Consider the following 19319-nt stretch of genomic DNA (forward strand, 5'->3'; position numbering starts at 1 on the left):
CCTTTTAGACACTGTCTACTGCCCATATTTGTGCCAACAAGTCATGCAATAGTTATGAACAGCAAACTGGGATTGTTAAAATTAGGTGATTTTTCTTGTCATGGAATTATTTTGATTACTCCCGCCATGAGACTGTTACATGGCACTGGAAGCCAACGGAGGAATGGTGCTCAAAATCCTGCATGCTATTCTAAAAGCACTGTTTATTTTAATAACTATGAGCACCATGTGAGGACTGTTACACCAAATAACACGAAGAAAATTCTGTGGCAGACAGGCCCTGTGCTGCAACCCGTACAGCCATGCCAGCTGGTTTCTGATGGATATTTACCTAGGCTTTCAACATTTTCCTGATGTTCTTCAGATGCTGTCAGTAGCTGAAAGCTTTATTCAGCATGCCTCCAATACAGCTGTGCTCCAACATTCCACTGAGTTCAGTGGTTTGGATGCAAACACAACTGACCATCTACAACAAAGCCTTGCAGAATTTCATGAGCTGATCCCCCCCCAAAATTAGTTATTTCCAAGTAGCAGAGTTTCCTAATGGAATACAGACAAGCAAGGAAATAAAAGGACAGTCAATTCATGCCCAGGAAATACCCAGTGGAAGTCATATGCATATGCAGAGTAGAAGATAACTGTGAGCCCAGCATGTCAATGTATCACATGTACAGTGCATAAATTATATGGTTAGTCTGACTTCACACAGTAAGTGGGTTTACTATGCGTTGTGCAGTTCATCTGGGCAACACATGCTCCAAAGGCCTTATTCTGTGGAAGTACTGCACATTTTGTGGGGCTGATCTGCTGCGTGTGGTGAATGTGTCTGGGATCTCTAGGTATCCAGCAGCTCAGGCTGAGCTGCTATTCTGGTCAGGCTGTCCCAGACAACTGTCAGCATTCTGCTGCTATGAAATGCCAGGATGAAGAAAAGGGCCTGTCTGGTGAAAACCAGATGCATAGTAGGTAAGAAGAAGGAAAAAAACTGCATTCCTGTATATTACATTTTGTTACTAACCTCACACCAGAGCTCCAGACTGCTAAGTCTCCTCCTCAAGACCTGTGAGATTTATAGAATATCAGTGCATACAGAAATAACACAGTAACCTGAAGTGTTGAGTAAATGTTGACTGAAGTTAAAGAAAAAGTCAATGTAAAATTAAAACAAAACAAAACAGAACAAAAGCTTTAAATAACATAGAACTACAATTTTACAAATTGTTCCTAAGCAGAAAAAAAAATGGATACCATTGTCAGATCAGGAAGAATGGGCTGAATAACCCATGTGTGCAGTTCACAGAGACTGAGCTCAAAGACGTGTGTATTCATTGCTCTGCATACAGCTGTGGCTGTTGCCTTTTCAATATTCTTTCTCCTTCAGAATTGAAGCCACACCTCCTGTGTTGTGACAGAGGCGTTCCTGAGGAGTTACGTGCGTATGGCAAAGCAGGTCACTTGAAGATGACATGTTCTGAGCCACTAACCCCATTCATCCACCCAGGATTCTTTTTCCTTCAGACACCGTCTAGTGTTACCGCGCTTGGTGTTGATTGCCAGGGCGCTCAACATTTGGTTGTTTTCTGATGAGGGCAACTAACTGGAATGCACCCTCTGATAAAACCTGTTGACATATATGGTCTCTGTTGTGTCTTTGCATACGTTGTTAATATGCCCTGAAACCCTACGTAAGGAAAACTCACCAAATGTTTTTTGGGCGTAGCACAAATGTAACTCTTCTTGCTTCATTAAACATTCACTCATAACTTGCAATTCAATTCCATCACCTGAAATAAAATACTTGAGACAACTGTAAACTAAATGTCAGGACTCTTTCTTGTCAGAGAAGACTTTTCCATTCAGCAGAATCAATCAACTTATCTTACTTGAAAAATATTTTCTTCTGGAAACCTCCCAGAGAGTTAGCTTTGTGAAGCCATCTCCCAGCAATTCAATAGAAAACAATATGGGCTGATTCCGATGGGAAGGATCAAACAATGGGATATAAATCCTGATATAAGACTGCAGATGTCTTAAATGCAAATATTTTTAACCCTAATGCTCATCCATGTTATACCAATGATATGAACTGGCAGAATGAGGGACTTGCAATAAAGTACAATAAGCCTGTTTCTACTCGGTACATGAATTTGAAAATAAATCACATGCTGAAGCATAGTTTCTTCAAACATCTTTTTCCAAAGCCAGTGGTTTCATAGTAACGTAATTTAGGTGATGAGCACACTTGGAAAAATACCGTGTAGGCCACAAACTATCTGCTCCACCAAGAGAAACTGCCGTCCCAACTTATCCCAGCTTCCTCTGCACCCACCGTTTTCACTTTTTCCAGTGCAGTAATAGCAAAAGCACTGACATGATTCAGGACTTACTCCAACATTCTCTGCAGCTCCTTCTAGAAAATACACAGGGTTGTACACCGAGAGTATCTCCTGACAAACAGGAGATCTTTGTGGGATTATGCCGCCTTCCCCTCTCCCCACCTGCCCTTTCTCTTCCCTTTATTTCTCATTGCTTAAGAGACGGATGGTTATTATCAGTTTATTATTACTGTTTTTCCACAGACTTTCTCAAATGTCAAGTGAATCTGATCTGGAGTTCAGGCCCATAATTACACTGGATTGACTCCAGGAACTCGTAAATAAATCGGTGGTGGCTGCAATGGCTGCCAGAGCTCAGTCGTTCTGCTCTTCTGAGGGTGGACAGAGGCTTTGGCTCTTTCCTAAAATTCTACACTTGCCCTCAAGTTTTTCTCACCTACTTTTAAAAGACCCCAGGCTTCCTCGCTCGAGTTTGGCGTAGCCTTACACAGGAAGAGAGAGCTACCGGCCTGCCACATTGTTGAATGCATTCATTTAGAAAAGCAGCTGAAATGCAGATTGTTCCTTTCTGCTTTCTGTGTATGTGGAAACCTTGCAGGGACAGACATATTTCTCTCTCCCTTCTGGACCTTTTGTTGATGTTCATAGTTTACGCTGGGCTTTACAGTGATGCACATCTTTGTCATGGGATATCGACTGTGTTGAGCTTTGGAGATCAGTTCCACAGCTTGCCAAGAAGGTCCCCTAAGAGCAGGGATTCAAGGTTATGGATTTAAAGGAAGCAGCGGGCACAACATCCACTCACATGGCTTACAGAACTCTGGGAAGCTGACTGGTAAAATTAAATGTTATTTCCAAGCCTGTTTCTAATCATATCAGACCATATGGAGTGCAGCATCTGGTTACAGAATGGAATCTCCACCCAGCACAGGCTAGAACTTAACGCTGCAGATGACATCCTGATAGCCCTCCTGATAGCACTTTTCCCCTGAAAAACTTCAAATAAACTATTTCAGCACAAGATGAGAGCTGAGGACATGTTCAGAAAACGGTTCCTTTGCTTCAGCCTCATCTTCAGCTAGAACAAGTCCCTCATATCTGAAGGGAGGGAGTCAAATGGATGGGGTCAGGCTCTTTTCAGCAGTGCCCAGCAACAGGACAATGGACAATGAGCACAGACTGGAACATGAGAGGTTCTGTCTGAACACAAGGACAGTGTTTACTGTGAGGGTGACAGAGAACTGGAACAGGCTGCCCAGAGAGGTTGTGGAACCTTCTCAGAGGTGTTCAAAACCCACCTGTGAAACCTACTGTAGGGAACCTTCTGTATCAGGGGCCCGAGCTCCTTTCCAGCCCTATAATTCTGTGGTTCTGTGCTCAGGTACTGAATGGAGCAGATCATAACTTGTGGTATCTATGATGTGTTTGGACCAGGAGCTACAAAACTTGCTGAAATCAGGACTAATCCCGAGTGCAGTCTGGACCTCAGACTACAAATGGGCTTCAAATGTCTTTAAGATGCAAATACTTACATGCTGCCAATGAGAGTAATTCTCTTCACAGATCTCTCAAAGGAAAGTGGAGATTAGCAGAGCTTTATCAGTGATAGCCTTGTTCACTGTCACACCAATTGCATACATGTAAACTGTCATGCTCCTTTAAAATAGCCTGAGCTACTGTGTCTTCTGCAGAGCACTTTTCAAAACAGTGCCAGTCACTTCGTGGAGTGAAAAACACTGAATTCTTTGCAAAAGAATGTCATTTCTTTCCTACGTCTCCCCCCAGGCAGCCCCATTGTTTAAATAAGCATGTGCTTGTTCCCCAAATACAGATGGTTTTGACTCCCATCGTAAATCAAACACGCTTCTGTCAAACACATTAAAAAAGTAGGGAAAATCGTCTTTTTGACTGATGTGGATTAAGATGCTTGGTCTGACCCAAATTATGTTTCTTTAATAATCTTAATTCTTTCCTGGTTCTTCTGGGAACAAAAGTTTCCAATATATCATCATGCCTCCCTCTCCTCCCCTGGAATTCCAATCAATCTTTTACTCCTTTTTAAATGTAAATTCTAAACAATCGTGTATCTGGATCCTGGATTAAGTCTGCAGGGGGAAAAAAAATCTCTGGCAGAAGATGGCAAGGACTGTGCCTAAGGCAAAATCCAGATGAATCGGTTCTCAGCTGGAGTAGAAGCAGTCCTTGGCAAGCGGATTGCGGATTTGGGTTGTAAGAGTTCCATCCAGAACCCAGTCTGATATTTGAAAGCAAATCAGGACAGTGTCACGTCAATCACAACAAAAGCAGATGTAACATACAATTGTGCCTTCCCCCACTCAGACAAGCTCTCTCAGGCCTGTTTAATAGGGCATTTCTTACAGGATCAAAATTCCTTGATGGTTCCAGTGAGAAGCTGCTGCCTTTTTTATCTGTAGGGAGAGGGAACACTTTGATAGTTCCCATCAGGATGACAGGAGCTGCGCTGAAAGGCAGCAGGAGGAAGCACACTTTGAAGATCATTGTCCACTCCAGGATTTTTAACCTTGCTAGGGTTTATTTCTGTCCTCCTTTCTGTGCCAGCCTCGCTCCTTCCCTCCCTCGGTCTGACTGGAATGACCTGCCTGTGCTTTCTGTTTGATGTGGGGTTTGTGTATCTGCACAAAGTAATTCATAACCACTGGGCAAAAGGCAGTGCCCACACCACATCATTAGCTGGCAATTAAGAAACATCTGCCTGCACAGAGCTATAAAGCCCAGCAGTGCCTCAAGCCCCCAGCGTTCAGTTAGAGCTCACCTAGGGCACAGCGAGGGCACCCTACCCGCCGCGGTGCTGCAGGGAGGCATTTTGTAGCACGCTCTGCAGAGTGCACTTTGGGCACTGACTTGAAGGTTTCACTGTTTGCCTCATCTGAGCATGTTTCTGCACTTCGAGATTCCCTTCTCCTTCTGTGTGCGGAGCAGAAGGGAACCAGCCGTTCAGTTGGGTTCCACAGCCTGCCTGCTGAAGCTCTCAGGTTCAACACCCCGGAATGATTCTCTCTTTGGTAATTCCTCCCACGCTCACATTTCAAATTGCTTTCTGAGACCCGATCCAGAGGGATGGGACTCAAACCCTCCATGTAGAACACTTAGAGAAAAGGTTTTTAAAAAGGCGATTCTACCTTCTGGGCCGTTTAATATCAGAGAACGTGAACGTATTCCCATGTCCCCTCACCTCAGTGCTGCTGGGGGCTGTGACAGGGAAGGTCACCAGCACGCTGAGGTGGGGACCTGGCCTCTTTCCTGGTGGCCCAAAGAACGACGCGTGGCTTCTTTGGAAGGGACCAACGAGGGTCTCGGTGTGACGGGGAGGGCGGTCCCTCGTGACGGGCGGCACGGTCAGGGGCCCCTCACACCGCGCCCTATGCCGGGCCGGGCGCGGCCCCTTTAAGGAGCGGAGCGGCGCCCGCAGGAGGCGCGCGGAAGCGGGGCCGGGCGGTTAGAGGGGCGCGGGGCGGGGCAGGGCCAAGTGGAGCCGCATCCCGCATCCCGCCCGCTGCCGTCCCGTCCCGCGTGGGGCCGCTGCCGGCGGTTGCTCCTCACGCGCCCCGCCGCGCTCGAGTCTCCGCACTCCCCGCTGGGCGCTGAGGCGGAGGGCGCTTCCCCGCCCCGCCCCGCCGAGGAGGAGGGGAAGGAGGAGGCGGCGGCCCCTGCCGCGGGGTCCGCACGGCCGCCCCGCTTCCCCCGCTCCGCCCCGTCCCGCCCCGCTCCGGCCGGAGGCGCGGATGCCCGAGGCTGCTGCTGCCCCGAGCCGCGGGCTGCGAGGTGAGCGGCGGCGGGTGAGGCGCGGGCGGTGCGGGGCGGCCGGGGCCGGGGGCGCGCCGCTGGGCTCCTGCGGAAAACTTGCCCGTTTCCTTCTCCTCCGCCGGGCGAAGCCCGCAGCCCCGCTGTCAGTCACCCGCTGTCAGCCCGCTGTCAGCCCGCTCCCGCGGCGCGCTGCCGCCCTCCCGCCCCGCACCTGCCGCCCGCGCTTGGAGCGCCCCGACGGCGCCCGGCTCGAGCTCAGCGCCGTTCGCCCCTCGCCGTGCGGCGGGGTTGGGCCGGCCCGGAGTTCTGTCCTCGCTTTCAGCTGGAGAAAGGCGGCAGCGGCTCGCACGTGTGGCCCGAAGAAAGAGCCTTTATCGCGGTGCAGAGGTTCGTGTTCGCTGGGCAGGGCGTGCTGGTAGCGGCGAGCGCGGTGCCCGGCGCGGCAGCCGGCTGCTTACTGACACCTCGGGATCTGTTTTACTCGTAATGCTCCTTAATGCTGCACGTGATGGTGGATTATGGCTCTCTTAAGAGAGATTTAAGCGGTCTCGCGCAGATCGGCTATACTCTGGTTTATTGCTTGGCAGGGGGCAGCAGCACGGAGCTGGGGGAGCAAATGGGAAGCGTTGCGATGCTTTTGTGGGTGTTCGAGAGCTGTCAGCGCTCTCGAAGCCCCGTCCGCACTCAGCGTCCCGCACTGGTGTGCGCTCTGAGCGTGTGAGCTGCCCTGCTTGGATCGCGTGCTTCCTGAGAAGCCAAGCAAACTGTATCATACTGAGAAGTGTTCTCAGCTTGCGGTTATCTTTTCTGTTCAAGATGAAAACATAAGCCACTTCCGAATGGGAACGTCTCAACAGATTTGCATGGCTAAGGTCTGTGATAGCTGAGCTGTACGTAGCTTTTGTGTGGGGTGCTGTGCTCTGGGAGCTGAAGCGTGGCTGGAGCTGAGATGTGCTGTCCCACAGCTGCACGGTGCAGCCAGGGGTTCCAGCTGTGTTTGCAGAGGAACCATCCTGCACTGGATCCCTGAGTGACAGAGGTGCTCCTCTGGTGTGCTTGCAGGCTGTGTACTCCAACAGCTGCCAGAAGGGCTCCTGGGAGGGCATGCTCTGTTCTGTGTCTCCATGAAGGTGTGCTGGCCTTAAAACACACCTGGCCACAGGTACCAGCATGGTGAGATGTATGGGGGCAGACTGCTTTTCTTCAGTTCTGCTCTGCTTTTCTGTCCAAGGACTTTACTGGATGCTGTAGTGTTAACTAATCGAGATGCTTTTAGGTTTTGTTTTTTCTTGGCTGTTCTGATCAGAACTGTATTTCAGCTTCCACTTTAAGTAAGGCAAAAGAAAATAAGGCTTGGAGCTGCATCAGTCAGCCGTCTGGCTGTACTGTGGTTACTCTCCCTGATACAGGCAGAAGCAAAGTGCCTGTCCTGTACAGAAACTTCTGACATTACTGCAGGAAAAGCATGGGCTCTGGAGCAGTGAGGTACTGGAGCAAATTCCTTTCTCTAGGTGAGTGCTGGCTCCTGCCAGGTGCAGCCTGACTGTTCCCCTGGGGGAATCGTTTCACACCCCCTGCTTCTTCAAAAGTGCACTGTTTCTAACTGCGCCGCTCAGTTCTGTAGATGTAAGCCGTGCTGACTCATATTCTGAACCGTGGCAGCCTTGCTCCGCGTAAACACAAGCACACTTCTAAGATATTCAATTTGCAATGTCCTCAGCGGAGAGCTATCCCATGGCTCCTGGCAGGATTCCCAGAAGCAGCAGATTTGGGGTGCTGGGAGTTGCAGAGGCCATTGGTGCCCGGTGGGATGGCTGTCTGAACTGGTTGAGTTGTAGTTTGTCCTGGCACCGGGACAGTTCAAACTGAACAGGTATTTAATCTTGCTGAAAGCAAGTCTGCTTTGAACAGTACTCGGTATGTGTATAAACGATTTAGAGCCTGTTGGGACATGGCTGTCGAGAGATCTACATGGTAGGGAAATCTCTGTTACTGAAAGTAAACTTTGGTGTAGTTGTACCTCCTAATAATTTTTATTAAGTAAAATCTGTGTAATTATAATAAAACTCAGAATAAGCTATCAACAGACTTGTTTTCTTAGTTCCTCCTTAGTAAATAACAACTGTAATTGCCTCGTGAAAGAGTTCAGTTTACATCTATGTGTAAGATGTTAAAGAGAACTGAGAAACTTGTCCTGCTACTGATGCACGTGTGCACACAAAGAGCCCAGAAGGTCTTTAATGTATAACTTGACTACAAAGAAGTGGGGTGGTGGTTAAAAGAGTGATATCCAGCTACAAGTGCATCCTAGTGCAGATCACTTACATCACATTTGCTCATATTGACTGTCAGTACATGACGTGTACCTGTTAACAATCAGCTGTTTGCTGAACTGTGCTAAGCTTCACGGATGTCTTAGCTCATTCCAGTATCCTGCTCTTCCTTCCATTAATCCTTTTTCATTTTCAGAAGTGGATAGATCTGAGTAGCAAGCCTGGGTCAAAACTGGGGAAAAAACCTCCTGGTATAGATTGGGCTGAAGGGTTCCTACTGAGGTTGTTTACTCTGAGGAGTTACAGAATGGTTTGGGTTGAAGTGGACCTTAAAGACCATCTCAATCCAAGCTGCTACCGTGGGCAGGGCTGCCACCTACCAGCACAGGCTGCCCAGGGCCCCATCCAACCCTGAATTCAACACCTCCAGGGATGGGGCATCTACAGCTTCTCTGGGCAGCAGTGCCAAGGTCTCACTGCTCTCTGAGTGAAGAATTTCCTCCCAACACCTAGCCTAAATCTTCCTTTTTTCCAGTTTAAAATCTTTACCCCTTGCTCTATCACTATACGCCCTGATAAATAGTCCTCCAGCTTTACTGTAGTGCCCATATGCATACTGGAAGGCCACAGTGAGGTTTCCCCAGAGCCTTTTTTCCTCCAGTCTTTCTTGTAGGGGAAGTGCTGCAGCCCTCTGAGCATCCTCATGACCTAAACCTGCTCCTACAGCTCCATATCTTTCCTGTGTTGGAGACCCTTGGTGCAGTACTTCAGATGGGGCCTCGTGAGGGCAGAGCAGAGGAACAGTCACCTCTCTCTGCCTGCTGGTCATGCTGCTTTTGATGCAGCCCTGCATACAGTTGGCCATCTGGGCTGCAGTCACACACTGCTGGCTCGTGACCAGCATTTCATCCACCAGAACCCCCAAGTCTTTCTCCTCAGGGCTGCTCCCAACCTGCTTTCCATCCAGCTTATGTTTGTGCTTGGAATTACCCTGAGCTGGCTGTGGGGCTTCGCACTTGGCCCTGTTGAACTTCCTGAGGTTTTCTTGTGCCTGTCCAGGGCAGAATGGCAGCCCTTTCCTACAGCAAATCAACCACACCGCTCCACTTGGTCAAGTCAGTAAACTTGCTGAGGGTGTTCTCAGTCCTACTGTCTGTGTCGCCAACAAACATGTTGGTCCCTTGAGGATATAAGGCATCACTCCCAACATGGCATGCCAGCTACTGTTCCTAGTGCCAGTACAGCTTGAAGAGCAAATCTGTGTTCTTATCTTTACAAATATTAGGATTGCAAGGTAGCATGCCTGTCAGTGCTTTACCTCTAGGAAGGGCACCATGCTACAGTGCAGTCGTATTTTGGTACAAGAAGTAAGTTCTCTGGGCTTGTGATTCCAGGCTCTACTTATTTCTTTCTTTATTGCATACACATTCTATGGGGAAAGTCTTAGAAATATGGCTTCTTTAATGGAGGAATTTTGCTAGAAAGCCTGTATAAGAAATCTGAGACTGAAGTGTGTGGATGTAACACTTAGTTGGGTAGGTGTGCAAAGTCATACACCTCCTGTTAACCAGTGACAGTCTTACGACCCCTGTTTCTAAATCCTTTCTGTGTTCACTATTAGTAGCACTTAAAAAAATGAAGGAGTTTAAATATTGTGTTTGCATTTGTTTCAGTTGCTATGACAGCTGTCTTTGTCCAGTTTACCCACTGTACTCTGAGTAGCTCTTAACTTGGATTTTAACATTAATAGTTATGTATAGAGGAAGTAGCATTGAAAGATTCCTCTTTTCTGTCTCTTTCTCTCACTCAAAACCAGTTTCTTTTACGTTGTACTGGTTTTAATCAAGATGTTGATGGTTGAAACATTCCATTACTGTGTTTTGGTACCCAGCGTGATCGGAAGTGGTACAGTTATGATACAAAGCAGTAACCAGGTTGTTAGCACTGTTTAATCATGGCTCGTCTTGAGCAAGAAAGATGGGACTGGTGATACTGTGCTTCTGAGATGTGAAAACTTGGGAAGATGTGATGCAATTTTTGTGCACAGCCACCTTCAAAGCTGTGTGGTACTTAGATGACAGTTGCAAAACAAGCCAGTGCTCCTTGCAGCTGCAATCAGTCATTGCAAAACCAGCAGACAACAAAGGCTATCTCTCTAGGTGCAAGCAGTGAGATGTCTTGTCTTCAGATACCAACTTACCTTTATACTAATGTGCAAAACTGGTGTAAAAAAGCAGCAAAATGGCCCATGATCAGTTAAATGCTGTTTTCTAGTGCACTGGATGGCTAAGATCTGTGTACTTAGTGTCGGTATTGTTTCTATGTTGCTATCTTCCTGGTGCTATCTGGAAAGCCCTGTAATGAGAGCCCTTGTTGCATGGCAGCCTGTTGGTCTGAAGACTGCATTTTTTGGTAGTTTCCGGTGGTAGAGTAGCAGCAGTCTGACCCTAATCCAGAGCTGTTCTACAGGGTAACTTCCAGTGCAGAATATCATCGTGTTTAGCCCAGTTGGAAAGCCAGCTGCTTATTTTGGAAACCAAGCTGCTGCTTTTTAAGATGAAAGCCATATTTTTGCTAATCTGAACTCTTTTGTATCTGCTGGCTGTGCCTGGTCAGAAGGCAGGAGCAGCTGTGGTGCGTCCGCCAGGCCTGCATTTGGCTGTTGCTGCCATTGTGTTGTGTGTAAACGCCCGCCATTATTTTGGATCACATAGCAGCCTGTTCAAAAGGGTCTTGCATTCCCCAGCTGTTCTGCAACTTTTCCATCTCCGGGCTTGCCAGCTGCTTAATACAGGCAACTGTAGCTACATTTGCTTCTGTGGTGTTAAGTATTAACGGAGATAAAATTGACTTCTTGCTAAATGCTGGGAGCCCCTGTGCTGCTTCTAATGGACTTAAGCCAGAAGCAGACTGTTCAGACTGTTCTTATAGCACCAGGGTTGCCAGGAAATGCTTTTTTTTTTTTTTTTTTTTTTTTTTTTTGGTCACTTGTTGCATCAATTGCATAAAAAAACCCCTTATTTTCCTATAGATTTGGCACAAGAATGAAATGCGATATTATTTACCCATTGCTGTAAATCCACAGCCCTGTGGTAGTAACTTGTGTAAGAGAAGCTCCCCTTACAACTTTGTCAACAGCTCTTTTGTTCCCCCACTTCTCTGACCTGCCTCCAGCCGAACAAGGCACCTTCTGATGGTTGTCAGCCAAAGCTCTCATTTCCCAGCTCTGAGTTGTGTTTCGCAAGCAGTCGAGGAGGGCCGGGGCCGTAATGCCTGTTTCTGCAGTGTGTGCTCAGCCCAGGTGAAGGTCCTCAGCTGCTCCTGCCTGCTGGAGCGTTCTGCCCCACCGTGGGAGGAATAGGGCATGGAAAGTGAACTCTTGAATACACGACTATGACTCTGCAGGTGGAGAAGTCAAAAGGCAGACAGCCCTCGTAGAAAGGTTGAGGGTGAACTTCAAGTGGGGTTTTGAACAGGGTGACTTTGGCAGCTTTGATGAGGAGAAATCTTTCAGTGGCCGAAGTTACTGTTCAAAGCACTTAACCTGTGCTGCGGTGTTAGCTTCAATCTTTGCATAAGAAAGAATGCGTCCTTGTTTGCTGCAAGGCATCACTGAGGATGGGATAAAGGTAACTTTTCAGAAGCCTGGGGTGATTTCATTAGCTGGTGTTCCGAACTACTCCACCAGGGGATGGGTCAGACATTTTCTTGAAAACATTTAATGCGATTTGTAGTTTAAGGATAAAAACTTGCATTTTCCTGGCTGTGTGAGAATCACTGCATGGTGAAGCAGACTGGAAGGGAACATGTGTGTTCTTGCTGCAGAGAACAGAACAATCCCTCTGCACCGGGCTCTTAGTCACCCATTTTAATTGATCTGAAACCCCTCTTACTCAGACAGGAAATTTTCAGGTGACTGTAGATATATATATATGTATATATATATATATATATATGTAGTATATATTGTTTTTCCCCTGGCCTGTTTTTCTTTCACTGGCCCTACCCTATCACAGCTGCCCTGCTTGCCTTAAAATGATTTCCATACTATTTGTGCTTAATAGGATGATGACTTTGGCTTGGTAGTAAAGCATTGCCCGATAAAGAACAAAGCAGAAACACAAAAAGAAATGCCTTGATTTAAGGTAGTATATTTCGGGATCTGTTCTTATTTCCAAATGGCTGAGATTTTGAACCTTTCTGTCCCAGCGCTAGTGAGTGTCTTAGGAGATATTAAAACACTGTCTTTGGCTGGATATTTGCTCTCATCCTTTGGAAAATTACTCTTTCATACTCTGTGTTGGACAATTAGAACAGAGTATCTCTGAAATCAGAGCAGTCGTACAGGCCATTAGTTTAGAATGATCTTATTAAGTACAGAGCTGGGCAGAGTCATGGTTATTAGCTTTAAATATGTAGTTAGTACAGGGGAAAAAAAAAAGTAAAAATGCATGTTCTGGAGTTAGAGAGGCCTTGTCTCAAAAATGGAGAGCAGTGAGGGCATGTAGGAGTGAGTGAGGACTGGAGGAGAAATGTATGTCACAGAGAAGGTTAGGGAGCATCTTACTTTTTTGCTGTTAAAGTCCTGTTGTTTAATTTATTACACCTCCCCACCCCCTCTTTGGAGTGAGTCGAGGGAATGGACGTGGAGGAGTGGAATTTGAGAAGCATAAAAATAAGGGGGTATCTGTCCTCAGCTGAGCAGTGAAAGTAGACAATACCTGATGAATAATGTTAACAGCTCCTATTAAAGGCTTTAAGAAAAACAAATACTTATTTTCATTGAAAGGCGATGGGAAGCTGAGTGATGTGGCTTTAAATGGCTTTAAATCGTTACACGTGTTCAAAGGAATGGAGTATAAAGAAGGAGGTGCCCTTCTCACTTGCCTCCAAAACTGTTCCTAATTGAAACTGGTGGAAGTTCTGGAGATGCATAACAAAAGAGCATCAGAGAAAGCTTCTTGTTGTTTCTTTTAAACAAAAGGTTCTGCCAGTGTTGTGCACTTGGCTTTAATTTGCTCCATCCCCTAAAGGGGAAAATATTTATTTTAAAGTTTCCTCTAAATTTAAATTGGCTTCCCTGCCAATTTAAAGACATGTCTGTCCATGTCAAGCCTTCCAGCTCCAGGAAAGCTGGCAGCTCTGTGGCTCAGCAGAGGAAGAGACCTTGGGCTGCACAGGAGAGCAGCATTTCCAGCAGCAGGGAAATTCCTGTCCTGAACTGTAACTTGAATTCATCCCTTCAACCTTTGCTTCCTTTTGCTGTTGTTAATGATTTCCTTTGCACAGTTAGTGGTAAGTGCTGCTCTGCCTGCCTCGCTGCCCTGCTTCTTCCATTGCTCTCTGGAACTAAAAACAAAACTATAGAATGGATTAATTTAAAAAGAGCAGCAGAGCTGCTTTCCCAAGCCACAGACTGATGTTTGCTGAGAGCTATTTACAGCTGCTGTGCTTGGTTTCTCTCCAGGTTGGTCACTGCAGCTCTTGCTGTGGGCTGTCCAGCACGCTGGTGTGCTCAGGTGTGTGTTATCTGATGGGCTGTGTGGTTCCTGAGCCTGCACTGTAACCACGGATCGGCCACACACATGGCACCACTGAGCTGTTTAATATGGTTATGGAAAGATTCAAGAGTTTGAAAACTGACTTCAGCAAAAGTTGCAGTAGTGAACAGAAATATGTATAAAAACAAAGTGTATTTGCTGAGGTAATGTCTATCAGTACAGATCTGGCTTTAACGTGTTCCTTTTTTGAGGGTTTCCTGTTGTAGTTATTTGAGTTCTGGATGCTGCGCCTTGTTTATGAGCAGCTGTGAGGCTGCGTTCTCTTTTGTAGTAGACACTGAGGTGTTACATGCTAAAATGTAGCTGCCTCTCCCACCATACTCCAGAAGAATACTCAATCTGTGTGTTCCTGGTTGCATTATGCTGTTGGCTTTAGGCTTAAATTATGTTAGGATATTGTGTCATTTGTGGTTTCAAGTGTATACCGTGACAAATGCTACTTCAAAGGAGTTTGTGCCAAACCTGATCCTTGCAAGGCACAAAGTAAAGATTCCCCAGAGCTCCAGAAACGTTCTGACCGAGGCTTTGGGTGAAATCTCTCCTCAACGTTCCATACTGGGGAACCTCAATGCAGGCCGGAGCACAGAGTGTGCTGTGCCTGCCCTCTTCCTTCCTGTCATATTGCACAGGCCAGGAGCTTGCAGATAAAAGACTTGGTTATTTTAAATACACTTGTTTATCTTGTCTCTGTAATATTTGGTGCATGCCTGACTTTACAACTTGCATGCAAATACCAATTTTGTATTGTTTTTGTGGGTTGGCAACAAAGCTCTTGTGGCTTCCTACTCCAAGCAAAAGCCTGGAGAATGGAAAGTTGTTTTTATGGATTCTTGGTATGGAATGCAAGTTTAATTCTTCCAGCTTGAAATAAAGTTGCTTTGAATAAAATTAACTTAAAGTGGCAGTGAACCCAGATAAACAACTTCCTAGGCCTTAGGCTAATAAAAGCTAACTGTAGCATAAGTAACGGCTGCTGGGCATGCATTTCAGGTTCTTAAAACTTGTGGTTTAAAAAGGAAATGCCTGGCTATCACTTCTGTATTAAATATGATGTCTGAAATGCGCAGTGCATTGTACCCTGCTGGAGCAGCACAGCCACAGACAACTTGAAGGGGTCTGTGTGGACATGAGATGGCAGATTCCAAGTGAGAATTTCCCTTTCTTATTTTGGAAACCTAATCTGACTTCCCATGGGGAGCTGCCATTTATTTCATCTGACCCACTGTTGAAATTTTGACCTAGGAGCCTTTTGAAAGAGATCCTTAGAGCAGCGTTGGGTTGGACATGCTCTCTGTGGGCTGCCAGGTGGTGCTTGTTGGCAGCAAACTGCTGACGCCAAATGGCAGGGATGTGTGTATGAAGTAAGCCCTGGGTCTGCATGGTTTGTGTTGAACTTCAGCCTGGCCTAAAGATCTCTTCAAGTTCAATCTGGAGAGGCAACACTTTAACTGCCGCCTTCAGGAATTATGATTACTTGTGAAATTCCTAGAGCAACATACATGTGTACATTCGTGATGTAATATTAGACAACATCCTTCCAATGAAGCAAGTACTACTTCAGGAAATGGTTCTTATGCAAAGACCGGCATGAGAACTTACCATTGTGCCAGTCTGCTGAGACAATGTTACAGAATGCGATGTTACAGAACTCAGTTTTTCAAGGAAGCTCCAAAAAAACTTTTTCCACGAACATGTTGGTATGAATTGGCATCCGTTCCTGCACAGGAAACCACAAATTCTTATTGTGGAAAACTTCTAACTCCTGTAAAACAGTCACTAGATTTGTGTTTTAAGGTTGTTCAGAATGTTCTGGTGTTTTTGATGTGGGCTGTAGAGCTGCTGTGAGAAACTCTGCTGTTTTGATAAGCAGAAGGTTGCTTGCTCAAATGTTTGTAGTCTTGTGTCCATTTGTGTGAGTGACAAGGGCTTGGATGCTTGTCAGATATCTGCAAGCCTGAGACAGTCTGTGTTCTTCAGTTATTTGTACCCCCTCAAGTCTCTAGAGATGCCAGCTGTGGCAAAAGAACATGATCTCAGTCTTAAATACAGCCTGGTGTCTGATGAGCTGCTTTGTTAGGGCTTCTGAAACTGGTGCACTTGGAAACTCCTGAGTCAGGGCACTCAGTGTGTGCATGTGGGCATACAGGTGGGCTCACACACTTGTGTGCATGTACCCGCTCTTTGGCTGCACTTGGCCAATGCATGTGTGCAGTGTCAGTGTGGTGTGCAACCCATCGGTGAGCAATGTGTGTGCTGCACACTGGGAGCTTTGAGTTCTGGTCACCTGAAAAATTACTGGCTTTATCAATTCCCTGGGGCTATACCAAGCTTCCCTATTTATGCTTTCCATGGGTCACTTCTGGGTTCTCAGCATTCCTTCTTTCATTTTGAAGTATAGCCTGATCTCAATTTCCTCATCTTCTATTTGCTGTTTGTTTTAATCCTTCTTCTGGATTTCCAAGGATCAGTTTTTCAGACTTGATCTAATGTAAAGCTTCCTGTTATCTGAGAGCTGGACCCTTACTTTGTTTCTTTCACGTGCACTGTCAAGGGTATAACTCAAATTATGCATCCCTTTATTTTCTTTCTTTTAATGGGTAGGGATGTAGCAGATTGACTAAGCCTGTGGTGATAAGTAGTGATTTATCACATCATCTTCATTAATGTTCATTAATGCCCCCTCCTTGGAAGCATTCAAGGCCTGGCTGGATGGGGCTGTGAGCAACCTGGTCTGTGTGGAGGTATCCCTGCCTATAGTAGGGGGCTGGAACCAGATGATCTTAAAGATCCCTTCCAACCCAAACTATTCTATGATTCTATTTATTTTATGCTTTCTACTATTTTTATGTTATCTGGGCTCTCAAGTACAGGAATATTATTGCTGCTATTTGAGGCAGGACATCTGTCATGGTGTGTCTAAAGTCTGATTTCCCCAAGCCAGAACAATTCTTGCTGTTATACTATACCTATGTAGCTGCAGTGAGGTTATACAACTCTTGGAAAAGCTGTGATTTCTGAGAGCAGGAACCCACCAGTAGCTGTACCTGGTGCTGTCTGGGCAATACTTCGGCAGAGCTTTTAGTATTAAAAATGTGCAAAACTAGACTGAATTTCCTTTCCTTTCTGGTCAGGCTTAACTTTCTGTGCTGGGAGGTTGTGCACAATCTACACCCCGAGTTTCTGCTCCCATGCCTTGCACAGGGGCTGCTCTGGGCTCCTCCCAGGCTTGGCATTGGCTGCTGAATTCTGGTATTATGGAACATAGCAGGAGAGTGAGGGAGCCTCAGCATTCATTTCTGGAAGGGGCAGACTTTACAGAGCAATCCAAAGAAATGATTTCCCCTCTCTCATTGAAACCCTACTCTGAAAACATTGTTTTGGAGGCATTTTAACGAGCGTTGAAACCCGCAGTACAGTTCTGAGACCGGAATATGTGTGTGTGGCTTTGCAATAACAGTTCTGGGGATGAAGTTTCATGAGCCTAGTGGCTCCCTGTTCTTCCCACCCCTCTTCCTTCCTGCTCCCAGCCGTGTGCCTGCGCTGATTATTGTGGGGTGGCTCTGTCCGCTCTTTGAACTGCCCTGTTAGCTGTGTTTGATCTAACCACAGCACAAACATGCTTTTTTCCCTTTGCACCTTAAAAGCTTTCAAACAGAACTCTGAGCAGTATTTATTTGTTAAATTGCTAGATGGATGTTCTTTTTCTTTGTGCTTGTGGCTCCTTCCCCAAGCTATTTTAAAAAGTTGTTTGTTTAAAGAAAGCATTATGCCTTTAACTGGGAAAGACCGAAAGCTATTGCAGTGTGGTTGGGCTCTGCTGGACTGTGTATGGCAAGCAGAACTTGTCTTCTCCCAAAGCTGCATATCCTTTGCTTGTGCATCAGACTGTAAAGATGCAATGTGATCATCTTAAAGAGAGCAGGAGATGTTGTGCTTTGGAGTTACAGTATTCATGGTGACAGTGTGTCTCTTCTATGCTTGGAGTAAATTAAGAATGGGGAAGAAGTACTTGGGAGGAAGGAGATGCAGGAGAGCTATGCTCAGGCCAGTACCTACAGGTTAGAGGGTTTGGGAAGCTTTCTGAAACTCAGACTGAGTACTTAAATAAATGTACTAGGGAGTAATATGTGCTGTAAACCTGATGGCTTTGGCTTGTGATCATGAGCAAATAGCTGCTTTTTTACTAGCTTTGCAACTCCGGGTTTGCTTTGGCACAGAGGGAGATGAGGGTCTTGCTGGCGCTGCCTAGCACAAGTGCCTGGCTGGACAAGTTCCCAGCAAGTCTGATTCCACCCCCTTTCTGGCACTGCCTCGTCATGCCATCAGCACTTATGTGGCCACAAACTCCATCTTCTTTCACATATGAACAAAACTTCTGCTCTCTATAGAATAAATTGAAGTATTTTAGGTGGAATCTGAGATTTAGACTCGAAGGTTATACCTCCATGGCAAAGTCCGTGTTCCAGTTAATTGTTAACAGGGTTCTCCTGCCTGGAGCTGTAAGATTTGGTAACTGGGCACTGCCTGGAGCACGTCAGGTGTTCAGGTGCTGTTCCTCATGTCCCACAGCACTGACATGTTTGATTTAATAACTATTACATGAAAAACCCTTATCCTCAGATCTGCTGCTAGAACTTAGTGAGGAGTGTTTGCTCACAAATATGACTTGGTATTTTCTTCAGATTTAATTACAGCGTCTACTTGATTCATTCTGTTTGGTGTGTTCTAATTAATGGAGGGAGAAGAAAGCAAACTTGTTTTGATCTTCTATCACAAGACCTAACATTACTTGGTCATTCATGGAAACCCCGGTATCGTGTTTTGTTCCTTTGAATCCTGCTAATAGATTCTGCACTGAGTGCTGTCATTTCAGGTTATAAAACAGAATATTGTTTGAGAAAATACATTGTTTTTAAACTGAAAGGATCACTACATTTGTTGAATTTATAACTAATGATGTTTCATTACTGAGGCTGAAGCTCCGAAGATGTTGTTGCAAGCTGCTTAGGCAATGTCCTGTTACACAGTGTCTCAGCACTGAAGGAGCCTTGTGTTCTGTTGAGTTTGGATGGTGTGCTTGTGCATTTTAGGATGATGCACAACAGCCTGTCCAGGAATGGTCATCTGTTGAAGAGAAGCTTTCTGAATTAGGTGTTTTCTTGGTAGCTTTAGAAGAGTTCCTGGAAAGCAGGTGCTCTTAAGGAGCTGCTTTTGTTTTATGGGTCAGCACAGCTTTAATTCTCTCTTTTTTGATTACTCATCTGTTCCTGTTTTTATCCAGATACACAGGGCAGTTCTGCTGTTTCTGTACTTACCCTGTGAATGGTGCTGCTTTGGTGCAGAACCGTAGTAATTGCTAGTCT

General features: G+C 46.0%; 1 protein-coding gene across 4 annotated transcripts in view; it reads left to right on the forward strand.

Annotated features, from left to right (window-relative positions):
- Window positions 1-5898: 5898 nt before the first annotated feature.
- SVIL (supervillin) overlaps window positions 5899-19319 on the forward strand; it is a 133724-nt gene continuing 120303 nt past the window's right edge. For 3 of the 4 annotated variants that reach the window (XM_072328780.1, XM_072328783.1, XM_072328785.1), the window contains exon 1: window positions 6170-6509. The gene's annotated coding sequence lies outside the window, so the exon portion shown is untranslated. Of the gene's footprint in view, window positions 6141-6169; window positions 6510-19319 lie in introns of those variants that run through there. The other variant, XM_072328781.1, reaches the window with a different exon arrangement.

The sequence above is a fragment of the Excalfactoria chinensis genome, chromosome 2 (genome assembly GCF_039878825.1).
Source record: "Excalfactoria chinensis isolate bCotChi1 chromosome 2, bCotChi1.hap2, whole genome shotgun sequence".
NCBI lineage: Eukaryota > Metazoa > Chordata > Aves > Galliformes > Phasianidae > Excalfactoria > Excalfactoria chinensis.